This window comes from Sturnira hondurensis, unplaced genomic scaffold (assembly GCF_014824575.4).
Source record: "Sturnira hondurensis isolate 20B ecotype Veracruz unplaced genomic scaffold, ASM1482457v3 Scaffold0022215, whole genome shotgun sequence".
NCBI classification, from domain to species: Eukaryota; Metazoa; Chordata; class Mammalia; order Chiroptera; family Phyllostomidae; genus Sturnira; species Sturnira hondurensis.
Window position 1 is genome coordinate 7,116,695 of NW_028094846.1, and position 6,518 is coordinate 7,123,212.

At 44.1% G+C, this 6,518-nt stretch overlaps 1 pseudogene; it reads right to left on the minus strand.

Annotated features, from left to right (window-relative positions):
* Nucleotides 1-5,306: 5,306 nt before the first annotated feature.
* On the minus strand, nt 5,307-6,076 carry LOC118979249 (40S ribosomal protein S4, X isoform-like; annotated as a pseudogene).
* Nucleotides 6,077-6,518: the final 442 nt, after the last annotated feature.

The following is a 6,518-nucleotide window of genomic DNA, read 5'->3' on the forward strand; positions in this document are numbered from 1 at the left end:
CTCTCACATATCAACGTTTCTCTTTTTCTCCCTCCCTTCCCTGCTTTCTAAAAATAAAAATAGATACATCTTTTTAAAAAGATATTTTTGACTAGAACTGCCCTACACCCCGTAAGCAGGTGGCACAGCAGTTCATAGTATGGGTTCCAGAGCCATAAACCCCCGGCTCCAGAACCCGGCTCCACCACTCAGCAGCCGTACGGTGCAGGGCAAGTTGCCCGTTCTCTCTGTGTTTCAGTTTCTCCATTTGTAGAATGTCAAAAACAGTAACAGTAGCCCACTTCCTAGGTTTAAGTGACGAATGTGTTACAGGACTTCAAACAATCCCTGGCACAAAATAAGTGCTAAGGAAGTACCAAGGAAGAAGCTGTGAATACTATGAAGTAAATATCGACCAAGTGTTATCTGTGTGGAGTGTGCCCGATTCAAGCCAAATGCTCTCCAGACCCAAGCCCAGGGCTGTTGGGATTGAGGCTGCAGAACGGACGCTTCCTTATCTCTTCCTCTTGTTCTGAACTCACGTGCCAACCTTCACAGGGAAGGGTTTCAATCAACTTTTTCTTCTTCTTTTTTAAATTAGCAAGTATTTTTACTTTCTTTTTCGTCCAGCGCCTACTTTTTTTTAGTGGTTGTTTCAAGTACAGTGGTCTCCATTTTCCTGCCACCACGTTCCCCCGCCCCACCCAACCCCACCTCCCACCCTCCATCCTACCCCGGTTTGACGTTGTCCATGGGTCCTTCACACATGTTCCTTGATGACCCTTCCCCTTCTTTTCCCCGTGATCTCCCTCCCCGCTCCCCTCTGCTTACTGTCAGTTTGTTCTTTATTTCAATGTCTGGTTATATTTTGCTTGCTTCTTTTGTTGACTAGGTTCTACTTACAGGTGAGATCATATGGCATTTGTCTTTCACTGCCCGGCTTATCTCACTCATCACAACACTCTCCAGTTCCATCCATGCTGTCTGGAAGAGAAGGATTACCTGCTTCCTTTCTGCTGCGTAGTATTCCATTGCATTAATGTACCATCAGTGAATGAGCAGATCAATCAACTTTAAAGGCCATCTTGTGAGTAAGCCACATTTGACTCTCACCAGCCTCGGTGGAAGAGATTTGGGTCAATGAATATGCATCTCTCTATTTTGACCACAGGGTGACTCTTGCATGTCTTCTAACGTCGGCAAGCTGCCCTGAAGCCCAGAAGTAACACCTGTGCAACCGACTCCTAAAAGTTGTCTGTGTAACCCTTCCACACGCCGTCGACATTCTCACTCCAAGGGCTTATAGTGGGGTTAAAGTTTCAATGACAAAGATTTTAAATGCAGAAAACATGGATTCGTGTATTATCATTACAAAGTATCTAAACTTTGTAGTAAGTGTCCACAAAATAGTCACAGAATGGGCTGGGCCTGTCTCTGGGAACAGCAGTTGCTAATCTGTTTGGTGATTCAACAACTTTTGTGATGTTTTGTGTCAAGGAATTTTATTGCCCCATATTTATTTCAGGAATGTAGAGGTAGGTCACAATGAATTTAGTTTAAAAATTTTCATAATGCCTTTTAGGGGATCACACCTAGGTATCACAAAATGGACTCTAGGACTCAGGGCCAATTGGAACTCGCTGTTCACATGTGTCAAAAAACAGAAGAGATACAGCAGCTGAGCTAACACCCACGGATTTCACTCACTCCTAGACCCAGCCAGCGATAGTCCATAGCAACTCAAAATCAAAAGGACGCACTTGTGTGTTATAAGGCAAAGACTGAGTATGGAAGCAGAGAAAAAGACTGAGGTTAAACACTGGTATTTGTTAACAGTCCGAGAAACACTGTCATCACAAGTCATGAGGATTCTTGTTTAGAGAACACAGTTGAAAGAACTGACTGCTGGGGGAAGAGAACAGGGACTCGGTGGATGAAAAAATGAGCGGGACCAGAACGACTGACCTGGGACTGAGGCCTTTGAGCTCAGGGACGAACTCAAGCCTTTACTTCTCTTTCTGCCTCCGTAAATCACAGCTGAGCCGCTCAAGCCAGATTCTCCCACGGGGGCAGAGCGGAGCAGGGGTCAGCCTGACACCAGCCGACCGACAGGCGGCCGTGCGGATTTATGCAGCTTCGGCAAGATTCTGTTTTCTATTTCTTCCCGTCTCTTTCTTCCAAACCCCCATTGGAACGCCATAGGGAGTCCTGGAATTGTCCCAGGAGTCAGCAAGGAAACAAACGGCCTTAATAGGACATAATTAAATCCAGGTTTATTAACTAGAGGTCTGAGTTTACATCAGAATTCTGCCACTCTGGCTGTTTCTGTGTGGATTGGACACATGTAATTGATACATTTCTCCTGCTATTCCCCAGCACTAACCAAATAACGGGTTCATTTTTTCGAGTTAAATTTTTAGCCAGGGTGAACGGTACATTAGTTTCATTTATTAATGTAAGAAGTGCTTACTGACTGATACTGTGCTTGTGTGTGTGTGCACATGCGTGTGCTTGCGTGTCTGTGAGTGTGAACAGAAACCATCAAAGGCCGATCCCTTACACATCTGCTACTCTGTGAAGGGAGCTGGAGTTCGCACATCGGCAGCTCAGACAACCAGCCTGCATACGATAATATTTCAGCTGGACCGTGCTGATGTATGGAGGAAAGAGAGTACGGGCAATGTAGTTGGAAGAAGCTGTATGTGACAGGAACAGAGGCAACTAAGTTCAGGTATTTATGGGAAATGCCATTCCTTCATTCCACAAATGTTTATAAAGTACCTACTATGTGACAAACACTGCCCGAGAGCCTGGCCATCCAGCACTAAACAAGGAGAAACCTTTGCTCTCATGAGATCTATGTCCCGAACAAGAAGGGACAAATCATAGACAAATCAATTAGGTAATTTCACATAGTGTGAGTTTGATGAGGAAACCCGGGCAGAGTCATATAGATCGTGAGTGGTCGGGGGTCTCAGTGTGACTGCAGAGTAAGGTCTGTGATGGGATCCTGGGACTGAAAACGAGGCAAGTCCACACTGGGGAGTCCGTGAAACATCCTGAATGCTGGATCCGGCCATCTCTTTGTAGGCGTTTCTAGAAAACACTAAGTACTTTAACTCTTAAATTCACGAGACCTGGTGTTTTCTGACCAATGTTGTTTTCCAGAACCGTGTGTATAGAGGCACCGTGGCATCCATGCTGGACAGCTAAGGGGACCTGGTCATTCTATATTTGGCTACTGTTACAACTTGAGTCATTTAACTTTAGGCAGTTTTGAAAGGCCCAGGAAGCTAATTTTGACATGCTCATCCAGGAGATTTTCCAGAGCTTTTCTTAGTTGCTCATAAAGTATTTTGAATCACCTTTAAGTTTGCTTAGTATTTTTCCTGGGTTTCCCTAATATCGCCTCTCACTGAGGTCTACCCACACAGGCAACTACAAGTTTAAACCACTCTTAGATGATTTCTCTTTGTAAAAATGACCAAATATAATTTTAAATAAATAAATGTGTCATTTGTTTACTTCTACACTTAAAAAAGAAGTCAAAATGGACTTATTTCAAATATTCCAGTGGCATAATTTTCCCTGCAATGCAAATAAGGAATATTTTTAGCTCACAGGGGGAAGAATTTTTAGAGAAAGTTTTAAGCATGTGTACTATAGTAGGAATCCTTGCTGTCTGAATAACTGACTTTTATCTTCGCACAAAAACTATTCATTGAAACTATTAAACTCTTATCCCAAAGTTCATGGTGACCAGGGCCTAGGAACTGTTTGCCTGGTAAGCAGTGAAGAGACAGAAAAAAAGAGAAGACAAAGGTCATGGATGTAGTTGTCAGCTCAGGCTCCCGCAACAGACATTGTAGACTGGCTCGTTTAAACAACAGAAATTATTTTCTCATAGTTCTGGAGGCCAGAAGTCCAAGATCAAGGTTCAAGATGATTTGGTTTTTGGTGAGAGTTCTCTTCCTGGCTGCCGTCCTACTATGTCCTCACATGGCCTTTCGTTGGTGCAAGTGCAGGGAGGGAGGGAGAGAGGGAGGGAGGGAGACAGAGAGAGAGTGTGCCAGCTCTCTGGTAAGAACACTTACCAGAGTCTCTTCTTGTAAGAACACTAATCCTGTTGGATCAGGGAATCACCCTTATGACCTCATTTAACCTTAATGTCCTCCTCGGAGGCCCCCTTCTCCAAATACAGCCATGCTGGGATTCAATATATGAATTCAGGGGGAGGGGCACAAACATTTAGTTCACAAAATACAAAAAAAAAAAGATGAAATTTCTGACTGAAGCAGAAATTAGAGAAGTCTTACTACAACTGAACAGTTAATTCTTGAGCTTCCTGGCACAGAAGGCAAAAAGGAAAATATTAAAGGCAGTGTAAATTGAAGTCAGTGGGTAACCACTTCGACATTTTAAGTTTTATTTTCTTTTATTGTGTGTTTCTGTTTCTTAAAACAGTTTCAGACACTGACCAGCAAGAGTAGGGGTCAGGGAGGGATGAATTTGGGGGCTAGAAAGCCTGTTGTACTTCATACCACACTTTGTAGACTTTTTTTTTTCTACATAGAAAGCTGCTTTCAAACATTGCTTTGACTCCTTGGAACCTGGGTGGAAGATGCTAGGAAGTGCATGTTCTGGACGAGAGCCGGATTTACTGTCATTAGAATTAAAGACGAGGCTCTTGGAACTGTTGATGTAAATGCAGGAAAAGTCACAAATCCCACAAGTAGATTATTTCAAATCTGACAGGGAACTATGAACCCTATGGCTGGTTCAAGTTAATAATGTACTTCTTAAGAAAAAGGGCTAAAGAAGATCACCTATGTTAATCCTTTTGCGTTTACATAGATTTAAGATGACTTTTATCCTAAAAATTACCAACATCTATGGGATAAGTGAAGGTGGCTTATTGGTCACAAACTAGGGCTGGCATTTTTATTTTAGTTGCTTTAGGTTGGTCAATATAATGTACACAGTGCAAAGGGCCAGAAAGTTATTTGAATGATGATGGCATAAATAATTAATATTTAGTTCTTAAATGATGTGTGCCATTCTTCAATTTTTTGTGTGTTTTATTTTTATAAAAATTATGCCCTGTTGCCCTGGCTGGTGTGGCTCAGTGGATTGAGTGTCAGCCTGCGAAGCAAAGGGTCGCGTGTTCAATTCCCAGTCAGGGCACATGCCTGGATTGCAGGCCAGGTCCCACACACTGATGTTTCTCTTCCTCTCTTCCTCCTCCCCTTCCCCTTTCTCTAAAATTAAAGAAATAAAATCTAAAAAAAATTATGCCCTGTTGTCTTTAATTAAGTACAAAGATCATGTCACCTAGAGCTCATTTTACCCCCGCTCTGTTTGGCTGCCAGTCTGTTGTCTCTCTCCAGCAGTGATGGACTGGATCCCTTTTCCCCAGGAAGAGAAATCCATGGCTTGTTGCCTTTGCCAATAAGAAAGACGCTGGAGAGCCGGGTGGCAGAGTCGTTGCCTTTGCCATCTTCTGCATGAACCCATCGAAAGAACCAGGATGTCTCTCTCTGCTGGTGATCACATCAATTCTTCCCCAGGTGGCACCTCCAGGAACCACAGGCAGGCTCCCAGTGGAAACAGTAACCTTGCCTCTTGTCAAACCAATCTGAATGGTGTCATTCACCTTGCCGCGGGGGATCAGGGTGTGACCTCATGGCTCACGGGAGGAGGGATTCCTTTTGTGCCCTCGAAGATCCTTCTTAACTTTGCACTCCCTGTACTTGGCTTCCTCCGGTGCAATGCAATGAAAGGCAGAGCTGCCTTTAGCGTCACAGAGAGACCGAAATTCTCTCCCGCCTTGTCAATGCTGATGATATCCGCTAAACCCCAGGGTAGGCTCTATCCGTTCGGAACCCGTGTGAATCTTAATGAACTGCTGGCGGCAGATCTTGACCCCATACCCTTTGCAAGCATGGGTAAGCCTGTTCGGAAAATGGTGAGAGGGAGACATTCTCTCAGCTCTGGAGGCCCGTAGGTGGCCGGGAAGCAAACACACCAGGCGGTTTATCAGCATCCAGTGCTTTGGAGCTGCCGCAGGCTCCTGACACTTCTTGGCACCCCAAGCCATGGCTGTGCAAGGCATGGAAAGAGCCTTTTCAGTTTTTTTTTGCTTGTCTAGATTTTCTTTGTGTTTCACTCGGTTCTTACATCCACTTGGTTTTCTCAAAACAATAGAAAGGGAAGGGGGAAACCCAAACAATTCCTGAGATCCTTTCCAAATGGCAAATCCAAGAAGATCAGTGTCTAAAAGTATAACCAGAAAAACAAGTGCAATGTACACGAACACCTTTTATTTCTTCACGCCCTTTATCGCTTGCCTAGGCTTTGACTACTTTTCACTGAGTGCCTTCTGCATACTGGAGTTCTTGTCAGGCTCTGGATAAAATCTGGCCTTTTGGAACTTCCATGCTATGAAAATACAGTGCTGTGGGCTAGCTGACCTCCTAACCCAAGGCTACAGGCACACGGGAGGGGGTTACTTTGTCTAGACGAGAAACTTGGGCTTGGTT